Genomic DNA, 17,568 nt, shown 5'->3' with positions numbered 1-17,568 from the left:
TTTTTCGCAAAAGTGTCGAAAATGGCCATTTTTGGCAAAGTAGCAAAGGGGGGACCAAAGGAAAATTTTCAAAAATGGCCGATTTTTTGATCGAACTTCGGAAGGCTAAAAAAATAGGAATACAAGTCGCCTGATGGCCTATTAGTATGGATTGAAAGCTAAACTATCCTAGATTTGTGCTATGCAAAAAACCGCATGAAAAAAGACCTATTAGAAGAGAAATAACATTTTTCGCAAAAGTGTCGAAAATGGCCATTTTTGGCAAAGTAGCAAAGGGGGGACCAAAGGAAAATTTTCAAAAATGGCCGATTTTTGTTTCGAACTTCGGAAGGATAAAAAATTAGGAAAAACAAGTCGCCTGAGCCTAATTAGTATGGATTGAAAGCTAAACTATCCTAGATTTGTGCTATGCAAAAAACCGCATGAAAAAAGACCTATTAGAAGAGAAATAACATTTTTCGCAAAAGTGTCGAAAATGGCCATTTTTGGCAAAGTAGCAAAGGGGGGACCAAAGGAAAAATTTCAAAAATGGCCGATTTTTTGATCGAACTTCGGAAGGCTAAAAAAATAGGAAATACAAGTCGCCTGATGGCCTAATTAGTATGGATTGAAAGCTAAACTATCCTAGATTTGTGCTATGCAAAAAACCGCATGAAAAAAGACCTATTAGAAGAGAAATAACATTTTTCGCAAAAGTGTCGAAAATGGCCATTTTTGGCAAAGTAGCAAAGGGTGGACCAAAGGAAAATTTTCAAAAATGGCCGATTTTTTGATCGAACTTCGGAAGGCTAAAAAAATAGGAAATACAAGTCGCCTGATGGCCTAATTAGTATGGATTGAAAGCTAAACTATCCTAGATTTGTGCTATGCAAAAACCGCATGAAAAAAGACCTATTAGAAGAGAAATAACATTTTTCGCAAAAGTGTCGAAAATGGCCATTTTTGGCAAAGTAGCAAAGGGGGGACCAAAGGAAATTTTCAAAAATGGCCGATTTTTGATCGAACTTCGGAAGGCTAAAAAAATAGGAAATACAAGTCGCCTGATGGCCTAATTAGTATGGATTGAAAGCTAAACTATCCTAGATTTGTGCTATGCAAAAAACCGCATGAAAAAAGACCTATTAGAAGAGAAATAACATTTTCGCAAAAGTGTCGAAAATGGCCATTTTTGGCAAAGTAGCAAAGGGGGGAGAAAGGAAATTTTCAAAAATGGCGGATTTTTGATCGAACTTCGGAAGGCTAAAAAAATAGGAAATACAAGTCGCCTGATGGCCTAATTAGTATGGATTGAAAGCTAAACTATCCTAGATTTGTGTTATGCAACAAAAAACCGCATGAAACAAGACCTATTCGAAGAGAAATAACATTTTTTCGCGACAAAAGTGTCGAAAATGGCCATTTTTTTTGGCAAAGTAGCAATGGGGGGGGACCAAAGGAAAATTTTCAAAAAAGTGGCCGATTTTTAGTGATCGAACTTCGGAAGGCGTAAAAAAATAGTGAGGAATACAAGTCGCCTGATGGCCGTAATTAGTATGGATTGAAGCGCTAAATAATATGCCTAGATTTTGTGCTATGCGCAAAAAAAACCAGCATGAAAAAAGACACTATTAGAAGAGAATTAACATTTGTTTCCCCGACAAAAGTGTCCGCAAAAATGGCCGATTTGTGGCAAAGTAGCAAAGGGGGGACCAAAGGAAAATTTTCAAAACATGGGCCGATTCTTTTGTCAATCGAAGCACCATCCTTCGGAAGGCTAAACAAAAATAGGAACATAGCAAGTTTCGCCTGATGGCCTATATTCGTATGGATGCTTGAAAGCTAAACTATCCTAGATTTTGAGTCTATGCAAAAAACCGCATGATGGGAAAAGACCTATTAGAAGAGAAACTAACAATTTTTTCCCGCAAACAAAGTCGTTCGCGAAAATGGGTCCATTTTTTGCGCAAAAGTAGCAAAGGGGGGACCAAAGGAAAATTTTCAAAAATGGCCGATTTTTGATGTCGAACTTCGGAAGGCTAAAAAAATAGGAAATACAAGTCGGACTGATGGCCTAATTAGTATGGATTGAAAGCTAAACTATCCTAGATTTGTGCTATGCAAAAAACCGCATGAAAAAAGACCTATTAGAAGAGAAATAAATTTTTCGCAAAAAGTGTCGAAAATGGCCATTTTTGGCAAAGTAGCAAAGGGGGGACCAAAGGAAAATTTTCAAAAATGGCCGATTTTTTGATCGAACTTCGGAAGGCTAAAAAAATAGGAAATACAAGTCGCCTGATGGCCTAATTAGTATGGATTGAAAGCTAAACTATCCTAGATTTGTGCTATGCAAAAAACCGCATGAAAAAAGACCTATTAGAAGAGAAATAACATTTTTCGCAAAAGTGTCGAAAATGGCCAATTTTGGCAAAGTAGCAAAGGGGGGACCAAAGGAAAATTTTCAAAAATGGCCGATTTTTTGATCGAACTTCGGAAGGCTAAAAAAATAGGAAATACAAGTCGCCTGATGGCCTAATTAGTATGGATTGAAAGCTAAACTATCCTAGATTTGTGCTATGCAAAAAACCGCATGAAAAAAGACCTATTAGAAGAGAAATACCATTTTTCGCAAAAGTGTCGAAAATGGCCATTTTTGGCCAAGTAGGAAAGGAGGGGACCAAAGGAAAATTTTCAAAAATGGCCGATTTTTTTTGATCGAACTTCGGAAGGCTCAAAAAAAATAGGAAATACAAGTCGCCTGATGGCCTAATTAGTATGGATTGAAAGCTAAACTATCCTAGATTTGTGCTATGCAAAAAAACCGCATGAAAAAAGACCTATTAGAAGAGAAATAACATTTTTCGCAAAAGTGTCGAAAATGGCCATTTTTGGCAAAGTAGCAAAGGGGGGAACAAAGGAAAATTTTCAAAAATGGCCGATTTTTTGATCGAACTTCGGAAAGGCTAAAAAAATAGGAATACAAGTCTCCTTATGCCATAATTAGTATGGATTGAAAGCTAAACTATCCTAGATTTGTGCTATGCAAAAAAACCGCATGAAAAAAGACCTATTAGAAGAGAAATAACATTTTTCGCAAAAGTGTCGAAAATGGCCATTTTTGGCAAAGTAGCAAAGGGGGGACCAAAGGAAAATTTTCAAAAATGGCCGATTTTTTGATCGAACTTCGGAAGGCTAAAAAAATAGGACATACAAGTCGCCTGATGGCCTAATTAGTATGGATTGAAAGCTAAACTATCCTAGATTTGTGCTATGCAAAAAACCGCATGAAAAAAGACCTATTAGAAGAGAAATAACATTTTTCGCAAAAGTGTCGAAAATGGCCATTTTTGGCAAAGTAGCAAAGGGGGGACCAAAGGAAAATTTTCAAAAATGGCCGATTTTTTGATCGAACTTCGGAAGGCTAAAAAAAAATAGGAAATACAAGTCGCCTGATGGCCTAATTAGTATGGATTTTGAAAGCTAAACTATCCTAGATTTGTGCTATGCAAATAAACCGCATGAAAAAGACCTATTAGAAGAGAAATAACATTTTTCGCAAAAGTGTCGAAAATGGTCATTTTTGGCAAAGTAGCAAAGGGGGGACCAAAGGAAAATTTTCAAAAAATGGCCGATTTTGATCGAACTTCGGAAGGCTAATAAAATAGGAAATACAAGTCGCCTGATGGCCTAATTAGTATGGATTGAAAGCTAAACTATCCTAGATTTGTGCTATGCAAAAAACCGCATGAAAAAAGACCTATTAGAAGGAGAAATAAATTTTTCGCAAAAGTGTCGAAAATGGCCATTTTTGGGCAAAGTCTAGCAAAGGGGGGGGAGGGACCAAAGGAAAATTTTCAAAAATGGCCCGATTTTTGATTCGAACTGCGGAAAGGCTAACAAAAATAGGAAATTTACAAGTCGCATGATGGGCCTAATTGTATGGATTGAAAGCTAAACTATCCTAGATTTGTGCTATGCAAAAAAACCGCATGAAAAAAGCCACTATTAGAGAGAGAAATAACATTTTTCGCAAAAAAGTGTCGAAAATGGCCATTTTTGGCAAAGTAGCAAAGGGGGGACACAAAGGAAAATTTTCAAAAATGGTCCGCATTTTTTGATCGAAACTTCGGAAGGCTAAAAAAATAGGGAAATACAAGTCGCCTGATGGCCTAATTAAGTATGGGATTGAAAGGTTAAAACTATTCCTAGACTTTGTTGCTATGCAAAAAAAACAACCGCATGAAAAAAGACCTATTAGAAGGAGAAATAACATTTTTCGCAAAACGTGTCGAAAATGGCCAATTTTTTGGCAAAAGTAGCAAAGGGGGGTGACCAAAGGAAAATTTTCAAAATAAATGGCCGATTTTTTTGATCGAACTTCGGAAGGCTAAAAAAATAAAAAATCGGAAAAATACAAGTCGCCTGATGGCCATAATTAGTATGGAGTTGAAAAGCTAAAACTATCTAGATTAATTTGTAGCTATGCAAAAAACCGCATGAAAAAAGACAATTAGAAGAGAAAATAACATTTTTCGACAAAAGTGTTCGAAAATGGCCATTTTTGGCAAAGTAGCAAAGGGGGGACCAAAGGAAAATATTCAAAAAATGGCCGATTTTTTGATTCGAACTACGGAACGGCTTAAAAAAAATTAGGAAATACAAGTTCGCCTGATGGCCTTAATTGAGTATGGATTGAAAGCATAAAATATCCTAGATCTTGTGCTATGCAAAAAACTCGCATGAAAAAAGACCTCATTAGGAAGAGAAATAACATTTTCGTCGGCAAAAAAGTTGTCCCCGACAAATGGCCATTTTTGGCAAAGTAAAGCAACGGGCGGGAACAAAGGAAAATTTTCAAAACATGGCCCGATTTTTTGATCGAACTCGGAAGGCTAAACAAAATAGGAAGTCACCCAAGTCGACTGATGGCCTAATTAGTATGGGATTGAAAGCTAAAAACTATCCTAGATTTGTGCTATGCAAATCAAACCGCAACTGAAACAACAGACCTATTAGAAGAGAAATAACATTTTTCGCAAAAAGTGTCGAAAATGGCACATTTTTGCGCAAAGTAAGCAAAGGGGGGGACCCAAAGGGAAAATTTTCAAAAACTGGCCGATTTTTTGATCGAAACTTCGGAAGGCTAAAAAACAATAGGGAAATACAAGTCGCCTGATGGCATAATTCAGTATGGATTGAAAGCTAAACTTATCCTAGATTGTGCTATGCAAACAAACCGCATGGAAAAAAAAGGGAGTCTATTAGAAGAGAAATAACATTTTTCGCAAAAAAGTGTCGAAAATGGCCAGTTTTTGGCAAAGTTAGGCAAAGGGGGGACCAAAGGGAGAAATTTTCAAAAATGGGCCGATTTTTTGAAGTCGAACTTCGGAAGGCTATAAAAACAATCGGAAATACAAGTCGGCCTGATGGCCTTACAGAGTATGGATTGAAAGCTAAAAACTATCCGAGATTTGTGCTATGCAAAAAAACCGCATGACAAATAAAGACCTAGTAGAAGCGAAATAAACAATTTTTCGCAAAAGTGCTCGAATCGAAAATGGCCATTTTTGGCCAAAAGTACGCAAAGGGGGGACCAAAGGAAAATTTTCAAAAATGGTACCGATTTTTTTGATCCGAACTTCGGAAGGCCCTAAATCCAAAAATACCCCCGGAAATTACAAGTCGCCTGATGGCCCTAATTAGTATGGATTGAAAGCTAAACCTATCCTAAGATTTGTGCATTATGCAAAAAAACCGCATTGAAAAAAAGGACATCTTAGAAGAGAAATAATATTTTTCGCAAAAGTGTTCGAAACTGGCCATTTTTGGCAAAGTTGCAAAAGGGGGGACCAAAGGAAAATTTTCAAAAAAATGGCCGATTTTTTGATTCGAACTTCGGAAGGCTAAAAACTAGGAAATACAAGTCGCCTGATGGCCTAATTAGTATGGATTGAAAGCTAAACTATCCTAGATTTGTGCTATGCAAAAAACCGCATGAAAAAAGACCTATTAGAAGAGAAATAACATTTTTCGCAAAAGTGTCGAAAATGGCCATTTTTGGCAAAGTAGCAAAGGGGGGACCAAAGGAAAATTTTCAAAAATGGCCGATTTTTTGATCGAACTTCGGAAGGCTAAAAAAATAGGAAATACAAGTCGCCTGATGGCCTAATTAGTATGGATTGAAAGCTAAACTATCCTAGATTTGTGCTATGCAAAAAACCGCATGAAAAAAGACCTATTAGAAGAGAAATAACATTTTTCGCAAAAGTGTCGAAAATGGCCATTTTTGGCAAAGTAGCAAAGGGGGGACCAAAGGAAAATTTTCAAAAATGGCCGATTTTTTGATCGAACTTCGGAAGGCTAAAAAAATAGGAAATACAAGTCGCCTGATGGCCTAATTAGTATGGATTGAAAGCTAAACTATCCTAGATTTGTGCTATGCAAAAAACCGCATGAAAAAAGACCTATTAGAAGAGAAATAACATTTTTCGCAAAAGTGTCGAAAATGGCCATTTTTGGCAAAGTAGCAAAGGGGGGACCAAAGGAAAATTTTCAAAAATGGCCGATTTTTTGATCGAACTTCGGAAGGCTAAAAAATAGGAAATACAAGTCGCCTGATGGCCTAATTAGTATGGATTGAAAGCTAAACTATCCTAGATTTGTGCTATGCAAAAAACCGCATGAAAAAAGACCTATTAGAAGAGAAATAACATTTTTCGCAAAAGTGTCGAAAATGGCCATTTTTGGCAAAGTAGCAAAGGGGGGACCAAAGGAAAATTTTCAAAAATGGCCGATTTTTTGATCGAACTTCGGAAGGCTAAAAAAATAGGAAATACAAGTCGCCTGATGGCCTAATTAGTATGGATTGAAAGCTAAACTATCCTAGATTTGTGCTATGCAAAAAACCGCATGAAAAAAGACCTATTAGAAGAGAAATAACATTTTTCGCAAAAGTGTCGAAAATGGCCATTTTTGGCAAAGTAGCAAAGGGGGGACCAAAGGAAAATTTTCAAAAATGGCCGATTTTTTGATCGAACTTCGGAAGGCTAAAAAAATAGGAAATACAAGTCGCCTGATGGCCTAATTAGTATGGATTGAAAGCTAAACTATCCTAGATTTGTGCTATGCAAAAAACCGCATGAAAAAAGACCTATTAGAAGAGAAATAACATTTTTCGCAAAAGTGTCGAAAATGGCCATTTTTGGCAAAGTAGCAAAGGGGGGACCAAAGGAAAATTTTCAAAAATGGCCGATTTTTTGATCGAACTTCGGAAGGCTAAAAAAATAGGAAATACAAGTCGCCTGATGGCCTAATTAGTATGGATTGAAAGCTAAACTATCCTAGATTTGTGCTATGCAAAAAACCGCATGAAAAAAGACCTATTAGAAGAGAAATAACATTTTTCGCAAAAGTGTCGAAAATGGCCATTTTTGGCAAAGTAGCAAAGGGGGGACCAAAGGAAAATTTTCAAAAATGGCCGATTTTTTGATCGAACTTCGGAAGGCTAAAAAAATAGGAAATACAAGTCGCCTGATGGCCTAATTAGTATGGATTGAAAGCTAAACTATCCTAGATTTGTGCTATGCAAAAAACCGCATGAAAAAAGACCTATTAGAAGAGAAATAACATTTTTCGCAAAAGTGTCGAAAATGGCCATTTTTGGCAAAGTAGCAAAGGGGGGACCAAAGGAAAATTTTCAAAAATGGCCGATTTTTTGATCGAACTTCGGAAGGCTAAAAAAATAGGAAATACAAGTCGCCTGATGGCCTAATTAGTATGGATTGAAAGCTAAACTATCCTAGATTTGTGCTATGCAAAAAACCGCATGAAAAAAGACCTATTAGAAGAGAAATAACATTTTTCGCAAAAGTGTCGAAAATGGCCATTTTTGGCAAAGTAGCAAAGGGGGGACCAAAGGAAAATTTTCAAAAATGGCCGATTTTTTGATCGAACTTCGGAAGGCTAAAAAAATAGGAAATACAAGTCGCCTGATGGCCTAATTAGTATGGATTGAAAGCTAAACTATCCTAGATTTGTGCTATGCAAAAAACCGCATGAAAAAAGACCTATTAGAAGAGAAATAACATTTTTCGCAAAAGTGTCGAAAATGGCCATTTTTGGCAAAGTAGCAAAGGGGGGACCAAAGGAAAATTTTCAAAAATGGCCGATTTTTTGATCGAACTTCGGAAGGCTAAAAAAATAGGAAATACAAGTCGCCTGATGGCCTAATTAGTATGGATTGAAAGCTAAACTATCCTAGATTTGTGCTATGCAAAAAACCGCATGAAAAAAGACCTATTAGAAGAGAAATAACATTTTTCGCAAAAGTGTCGAAAATGGCCATTTTTGGCAAAGTAGCAAAGGGGGGACCAAAGGAAAATTTTCAAAAATGGCCGATTTTTTGATCGAACTTCGGAAGGCTAAAAAAATAGGAAATACAAGTCGCCTGATGGCCTAATTAGTATGGATTGAAAGCTAAACTATCCTAGATTTGTGCTATGCAAAAAACCGCATGAAAAAAGACCTATTAGAAGAGAAATAACATTTTTCGCAAAAGTGTCGAAAATGGCCATTTTTGGCAAAGTAGCAAAGGGGGGACCAAAGGAAAATTTTCAAAAATGGCCGATTTTTTGATCGAACTTCGGAAGGCTAAAAAAATAGGAAATACAAGTCGCCTGATGGCCTAATTAGTATGGATTGAAAGCTAAACTATCCTAGATTTGTGCTATGCAAAAAACCGCATGAAAAAAGACCTATTAGAAGAGAAATAACATTTTTCGCAAAAGTGTCGAAAATGGCCATTTTTGGCAAAGTAGCAAAGGGGGGACCAAAGGAAAATTTTCAAAAATGGCCGATTTTTTGATCGAACTTCGGAAGGCTAAAAAAATAGGAAATACAAGTCGCCTGATGGCCTAATTAGTATGGATTGAAAGCTAAACTATCCTAGATTTGTGCTATGCAAAAAACCGCATGAAAAAAGACCTATTAGAAGAGAAATAACATTTTTCGCAAAAGTGTCGAAAATGGCCATTTTGGCAAAGTAGCAAAGGGGGGACCAAAGGAAAATTTTCAAAAATGGCCGATTTTTTGATCGAACTTCGGAAGGCTAAAAAAATAGGAAATACAAGTCGCCTGATGGCCTAATTAGTATGGATTGAAAGCTAAACTATCCTAGATTTGTGCTATGCAAAAAACCGCATGAAAAAAGACCTATTAGAAGAGAAATAACATTTTTCGCAAAAGTGTCGAAAATGGCCATTTTTGGCAAAGTAGCAAAGGGGGGACCAAAGGAAAATTTTCAAAAATGGCCGATTTTTTGATCGAACTTCGGAAGGCTAAAAAAATAGGAAATACAAGTCGCCTGATGGCCTAATTAGTATGGATTGAAAGCTAAACTATCCTAGATTTGTGCTATGCAAAAAACCGCATGAAAAAAGACCTATTAGAAGAGAAATAACATTTTTCGCAAAAGTGTCGAAAATGGCCATTTTTGGCAAAGTAGCAAAGGGGGGACCAAAGGAAAATTTTCAAAAATGGCCGATTTTTTGATCGAACTTCGGAAGGCTAAAAAAATAGGAAATACAAGTCGCCTGATGGCCTAATTAGTATGGATTGAAAGCTAAACTATCCTAGATTTGTGCTATGCAAAAAACCGCATGAAAAAAGACCTATTAGAAGAGAAATAACATTTTTCGCAAAAGTGTCGAAAATGGCCATTTTTGGCAAAGTAGCAAAGGGGGGACCAAAGGAAAATTTTCAAAAATGGCCGATTTTTTGATCGAACTTCGGAAGGCTAAAAAAATAGGAAATACAAGTCGCCTGATGGCCTAATTAGTATGGATTGAAAGCTAAACTATCCTAGATTTGTGCTATGCAAAAAACCGCATGAAAAAAGACCTATTAGAAGAGAAATAACATTTTTCGCAAAAGTGTCGAAAATGGCCATTTTTGGCAAAGTAGCAAAGGGGGGACCAAAGGAAAATTTTCAAAAATGGCCGATTTTTTGATCGAACTTCGGAAGGCTAAAAAAATAGGAAATACAAGTCGCCTGATGGCCTAATTAGTATGGATTGAAAGCTAAACTATCCTAGATTTGTGCTATGCAAAAAACCGCATGAAAAAAGACCTATTAGAAGAGAAATAACATTTTTCGCAAAAGTGTCGAAAATGGCCATTTTTGGCAAAGTAGCAAAGGGGGGACCAAAGGAAAATTTTCAAAAATGGCCGATTTTTTGATCGAACTTCGGAAGGCTAAAAAAATAGGAAATACAAGTCGCCTGATGGCCTAATTAGTATGGATTGAAAGCTAAACTATCCTAGATTTGTGCTATGCAAAAAACCGCATGAAAAAAGACCTATTAGAAGAGAAATAACATTTTTCGCAAAAGTGTCGAAAATGGCCATTTTTGGCAAAGTAGCAAAGGGGGGACCAAAGGAAAATTTTCAAAAATGGCCGATTTTTTGATCGAACTTCGGAAGGCTAAAAAAATAGGAAATACAAGTCGCCTGATGGCCTAATTAGTATGGATTGAAAGCTAAACTATCCTAGATTTGTGCTATGCAAAAAACCGCATGAAAAAAGACCTATTAGAAGAGAAATAACATTTTTCGCAAAAGTGTCGAAAATGGCCATTTTTGGCAAAGTAGCAAAGGGGGGACCAAAGGAAAATTTTCAAAAATGGCCGATTTTTTGATCGAACTTCGGAAGGCTAAAAAAATAGGAAATACAAGTCGCCTGATGGCCTAATTAGTATGGATTGAAAGCTAAACTATCCTAGATTTGTGCTATGCAAAAAACCGCATGAAAAAAGACCTATTAGAAGAGAAATAACATTTTTCGCAAAAGTGTCGAAAATGGCCATTTTTGGCAAAGTAGCAAAGGGGGGACCAAAGGAAAATTTTCAAAAATGGCCGATTTTTTGATCGAACTTCGGAAGGCTAAAAAAATAGGAAATACAAGTCGCCTGATGGCCTAATTAGTATGGATTGAAAGCTAAACTATCCTAGATTTGTGCTATGCAAAAAACCGCATGAAAAAAGACCTATTAGAAGAGAAATAACATTTTTCGCAAAAGTGTCGAAAATGGCCATTTTTGGCAAAGTAGCAAAGGGGGGACCAAAGGAAAATTTTCAAAAATGGCCGATTTTTTGATCGAACTTCGGAAGGCTAAAAAAATAGGAAATACAAGTCGCCTGATGGCCTAATTAGTATGGATTGAAAGCTAAACTATCCTAGATTTGTGCTATGCAAAAAACCGCATGAAAAAAGACCTATTAGAAGAGAAATAACATTTTTCGCAAAAGTGTCGAAAATGGCCATTTTTGGCAAAGTAGCAAAGGGGGGACCAAAGGAAAATTTTCAAAAATGGCCGATTTTTTGATCGAACTTCGGAAGGCTAAAAAAATAGGAAATACAAGTCGCCTGATGGCCTAATTAGTATGGATTGAAAGCTAAACTATCCTAGATTTGTGCTATGCAAAAAACCGCATGAAAAAAGACCTATTAGAAGAGAAATAACATTTTTCGCAAAAGTGTCGAAAATGGCCATTTTTGGCAAAGTAGCAAAGGGGGGACCAAAGGAAAATTTTCAAAAATGGCCGATTTTTTGATCGAACTTCGGAAGGCTAAAAAAATAGGAAATACAAGTCGCCTGATGGCCTAATTAGTATGGATTGAAAGCTAAACTATCCTAGATTTGTGCTATGCAAAAAACCGCATGAAAAAAGACCTATTAGAAGAGAAATAACATTTTTCGCAAAAGTGTCGAAAATGGCCATTTTTGGCAAAGTAGCAAAGGGGGGACCAAAGGAAAATTTTCAAAAATGGCCGATTTTTTGATCGAACTTCGGAAGGCTAAAAAAATAGGAAATACAAGTCGCCTGATGGCCTAATTAGTATGGATTGAAAGCTAAACTATCCTAGATTTGTGCTATGCAAAAAACCGCATGAAAAAAGACCTATTAGAAGAGAAATAACATTTTTCGCAAAAGTGTCGAAAATGGCCATTTTTGGCAAAGTAGCAAAGGGGGGACCAAAGGAAAATTTTCAAAAATGGCCGATTTTTTGATCGAACTTCGGAAGGCTAAAAAAATAGGAAATACAAGTCGCCTGATGGCCTAATTAGTATGGATTGAAAGCTAAACTATCCTAGATTTGTGCTATGCAAAAAACCGCATGAAAAAAGACCTATTAGAAGAGAAATAACATTTTTCGCAAAAGTGTCGAAAATGGCCATTTTTGGCAAAGTAGCAAAGGGGGGACCAAAGGAAAATTTTCAAAAATGGCCGATTTTTTGATCGAACTTCGGAAGGCTAAAAAAATAGGAAATACAAGTCGCCTGATGGCCTAATTAGTATGGATTGAAAGCTAAACTATCCTAGATTTGTGCTATGCAAAAAACCGCATGAAAAAAGACCTATTAGAAGAGAAATAACATTTTTCGCAAAAGTGTCGAAAATGGCCATTTTTGGCAAAGTAGCAAAGGGGGGACCAAAGGAAAATTTTCAAAAATGGCCGATTTTTTGATCGAACTTCGGAAGGCTAAAAAAATAGGAAATACAAGTCGCCTGATGGCCTAATTAGTATGGATTGAAAGCTAAACTATCCTAGATTTGTGCTATGCAAAAAACCGCATGAAAAAAGACCTATTAGAAGAGAAATAACATTTTTCGCAAAAGTGTCGAAAATGGCCATTTTTGGCAAAGTAGCAAAGGGGGGACCAAAGGAAAATTTTCAAAAATGGCCGATTTTTTGATCGAACTTCGGAAGGCTAAAAAAATAGGAAATACAAGTCGCCTGATGGCCTAATTAGTATGGATTGAAAGCTAAACTATCCTAGATTTGTGCTATGCAAAAAACCGCATGAAAAAAGACCTATTAGAAGAGAAATAACATTTTTCGCAAAAGTGTCGAAAATGGCCATTTTTGGCAAAGTAGCAAAGGGGGGACCAAAGGAAAATTTTCAAAAATGGCCGATTTTTTGATCGAACTTCGGAAGGCTAAAAAAATAGGAAATACAAGTCGCCTGATGGCCTAATTAGTATGGATTGAAAGCTAAACTATCCTAGATTTGTGCTATGCAAAAAACCGCATGAAAAAAGACCTATTAGAAGAGAAATAACATTTTTCGCAAAAGTGTCGAAAATGGCCATTTTTGGCAAAGTAGCAAAGGGGGGACCAAAGGAAAATTTTCAAAAATGGCCGATTTTTTGATCGAACTTCGGAAGGCTAAAAAAATAGGAAATACAAGTCGCCTGATGGCCTAATTAGTATGGATTGAAAGCTAAACTATCCTAGATTTGTGCTATGCAAAAAACCGCATGAAAAAAGACCTATTAGAAGAGAAATAACATTTTTCGCAAAAGTGTCGAAAATGGCCATTTTGGCAAAGTAGCAAAGGGGGGACCAAAGGAAAATTTTCAAAAATGGCCGATTTTTTGATCGAACTTCGGAAGGCTAAAAAAATAGGAAATACAAGTCGCCTGATGGCCTAATTAGTATGGATTGAAAGCTAAACTATCCTAGATTTGTGCTATGCAAAAAACCGCATGAAAAAAGACCTATTAGAAGAGAAATAACATTTTTCGCAAAAGTGTCGAAAATGGCCATTTTTGGCAAAGTAGCAAAGGGGGGACCAAAGGAAAATTTTCAAAAATGGCCGATTTTTTGATCGAACTTCGGAAGGCTAAAAAAATAGGAAATACAAGTCGCCTGATGGCCTAATTAGTATGGATTGAAAGCTAAACTATCCTAGATTTGTGCTATGCAAAAAACCGCATGAAAAAAGACCTATTAGAAGAGAAATAACATTTTTCGCAAAAGTGTCGAAAATGGCCATTTTTGGCAAAGTAGCAAAGGGGGGACCAAAGGAAAATTTTCAAAAATGGCCGATTTTTTGATCGAACTTCGGAAGGCTAAAAAAATAGGAAATACAAGTCGCCTGATGGCCTAATTAGTATGGATTGAAAGCTAAACTATCCTAGATTTGTGCTATGCAAAAAACCGCATGAAAAAAGACCTATTAGAAGAGAAATAACATTTTTCGCAAAAGTGTCGAAAATGGCCATTTTTGGCAAAGTAGCAAAGGGGGGACCAAAGGAAAATTTTCAAAAATGGCCGATTTTTTGATCGAACTTCGGAAGGCTAAAAAAATAGGAAATACAAGTCGCCTGATGGCCTAATTAGTATGGATTGAAAGCTAAACTATCCTAGATTTGTGCTATGCAAAAAACCGCATGAAAAAAGACCTATTAGAAGAGAAATAACATTTTTCGCAAAAGTGTCGAAAATGGCCATTTTTGGCAAAGTAGCAAAGGGGGGACCAAAGGAAAATTTTCAAAAATGGCCGATTTTTTGATCGAACTTCGGAAGGCTAAAAAAATAGGAAATACAAGTCGCCTGATGGCCTAATTAGTATGGATTGAAAGCTAAACTATCCTAGATTTGTGCTATGCAAAAAACCGCATGAAAAAAGACCTATTAGAAGAGAAATAACATTTTTCGCAAAAGTGTCGAAAATGGCCATTTTTGGCAAAGTAGCAAAGGGGGGACCAAAGGAAAATTTTCAAAAATGGCCGATTTTTTGATCGAACTTCGGAAGGCTAAAAAAATAGGAAATACAAGTCGCCTGATGGCCTAATTAGTATGGATTGAAAGCTAAACTATCCTAGATTTGTGCTATGCAAAAAACCGCATGAAAAAAGACCTATTAGAAGAGAAATAACATTTTTCGCAAAAGTGTCGAAAATGGCCATTTTTGGCAAAGTAGCAAAGGGGGGACCAAAGGAAAATTTTCAAAAATGGCCGATTTTTTGATCGAACTTCGGAAGGCTAAAAAAATAGGAAATACAAGTCGCCTGATGGCCTAATTAGTATGGATTGAAAGCTAAACTATCCTAGATTTGTGCTATGCAAAAAACCGCATGAAAAAAGACCTATTAGAAGAGAAATAACATTTTTCGCAAAAGTGTCGAAAATGGCCATTTTTGGCAAAGTAGCAAAGGGGGGACCAAAGGAAAATTTTCAAAAATGGCCGATTTTTTGATCGAACTTCGGAAGGCTAAAAAAATAGGAAATACAAGTCGCCTGATGGCCTAATTAGTATGGATTGAAAGCTAAACTATCCTAGATTTGTGCTATGCAAAAAACCGCATGAAAAAAGACCTATTAGAAGAGAAATAACATTTTTCGCAAAAGTGTCGAAAATGGCCATTTTTGGCAAAGTAGCAAAGGGGGGACCAAAGGAAAATTTTCAAAAATGGCCGATTTTTTGATCGAACTTCGGAAGGCTAAAAAAATAGGAAATACAAGTCGCCTGATGGCCTAATTAGTATGGATTGAAAGCTAAACTATCCTAGATTTGTGCTATGCAAAAAACCGCATGAAAAAAGACCTATTAGAAGAGAAATAACATTTTTCGCAAAAGTGTCGAAAATGGCCATTTTTGGCAAAGTAGCAAAGGGGGGACCAAAGGAAAATTTTCAAAAATGGCCGATTTTTTGATCGAACTTCGGAAGGCTAAAAAAATAGGAAATACAAGTCGCCTGATGGCCTAATTAGTATGGATTGAAAGCTAAACTATCCTAGATTTGTGCTATGCAAAAAACCGCATGAAAAAAGACCTATTAGAAGAGAAATAACATTTTTCGCAAAAGTGTCGAAAATGGCCATTTTTGGCAAAGTAGCAAAGGGGGGACCAAAGGAAAATTTTCAAAAATGGCCGATTTTTTGATCGAACTTCGGAAGGCTAAAAAAATAGGAAATACAAGTCGCCTGATGGCCTAATTAGTATGGATTGAAAGCTAAACTATCCTAGATTTGTGCTATGCAAAAACCGCATGAAAAAAGACCTATTAGAAGAGAAATAACATTTTTCGCAAAAGTGTCGAAAATGGCCATTTTTGGCAAAGTAGCAAAGGGGGGACCAAAGGAAAATTTTCAAAAATGGCCGATTTTTTGATCGAACTTCGGAAGGCTAAAAAAATAGGAAATACAAGTCGCCTGATGGCCTAATTAGTATGGATTGAAAGCTAAACTATCCTAGATTTGTGCTATGCAAAAAACCGCATGAAAAAAGACCTATTAGAAGAGAAATAACATTTTTCGCAAAAGTGTCGAAAATGGCCATTTTTGGCAAAGTAGCAAAGGGGGGACCAAAGGAAAATTTTCAAAAATGGCCGATTTTTTGATCGAACTTCGGAAGGCTAAAAAAATAGGAAATACAAGTCGCCTGATGGCCTAATTAGTATGGATTGAAAGCTAAACTATCCTAGATTTGTGCTATGCAAAAAACCGCATGAAAAAAGACCTATTAGAAGAGAAATAACATTTTTCGCAAAAGTGTCGAAAATGGCCATTTTTGGCAAAGTAGCAAAGGGGGGACCAAAGGAAAATTTTCAAAAATGGCCGATTTTTTGATCGAACTTCGGAAGGCTAAAAAAATAGGAAATACAAGTCGCCTGATGGCCTAATTAGTATGGATTGAAAGCTAAACTATCCTAGATTTGTGCTATGCAAAAAACCGCATGAAAAAAGACCTATTAGAAGAGAAATAACATTTTTCGCAAAAGTGTCGAAAATGGCCATTTTTGGCAAAGTAGCAAAGGGGGGACCAAAGGAAAATTTTCAAAAATGGCCGATTTTTTGATCGAACTTCGGAAGGCTAAAAAAATAGGAAATACAAGTCGCCTGATGGCCTAATTAGTATGGATTGAAAGCTAAACTATCCTAGATTTGTGCTATGCAAAAAACCGCATGAAAAAAGACCTATTAGAAGAGAAATAACATTTTTCGCAAAAGTGTCGAAAATGGCCATTTTTGGCAAAGTAGCAAAGGGGGGACCAAAGGAAAATTTTCAAAAATGGCCGATTTTTTGATCGAACTTCGGAAGGCTAAAAAAATAGGAAATACAAGTCGCCTGATGGCCTAATTAGTATGGATTGAAAGCTAAACTATCCTAGATTTGTGCTATGCAAAAAACCGCATGAAAAAAGACCTATTAGAAGAGAAATAACATTTTTCGCAAAAGTGTCGAAAATGGCCATTTTTGGCAAAGTAGCAAAGGGGGGACCAAAGGAAAATTTTCAAAAATGGCCGATTTTTTGATCGAACTTCGGAAGGCTAAAAAAATAGGAAATACAAGTCGCCTGATGGCCTAATTAGTATGGATTGAAAGCTAAACTATCCTAGATTTGTGCTATGCAAAAAACCGCATGAAAAAAGACCTATTAGAAGAGAAATAACATTTTTCGCAAAAGTGTCGAAAATGGCCATTTTTGGCAAAGTAGCAAAGGGGGGACCAAAGGAAAATTTTCAAAAATGGCCGATTTTTTGATCGAACTTCGGAAGGCTAAAAAAATAGGAAATACAAGTCGCCTGATGGCCTAATTAGTATGGATTGAAAGCTAAACTATCCTAGATTTGTGCTATGCAAAAAACCGCATGAAAAAAGACCTATTAGAAGAGAAATAACATTTTTCGCAAAAGTGTCGAAAATGGCCATTTTTGGCAAAGTAGCAAAGGGGGGACCAAAGGAAAATTTTCAAAAATGGCCGATTTTTTGATCGAACTTCGGAAGGCTAAAAAAATAGGAA

The sequence above is a fragment of the Montipora foliosa genome, chromosome 11 (genome assembly GCF_036669935.1).
Source record: "Montipora foliosa isolate CH-2021 chromosome 11, ASM3666993v2, whole genome shotgun sequence".
In the NCBI taxonomy this organism is placed as follows: domain Eukaryota; kingdom Metazoa; phylum Cnidaria; class Anthozoa; order Scleractinia; family Acroporidae; genus Montipora; species Montipora foliosa.
The sequence above is the reverse complement of the archived record's forward strand: the minus strand, read 5'-3'. Positions refer to the sequence as shown.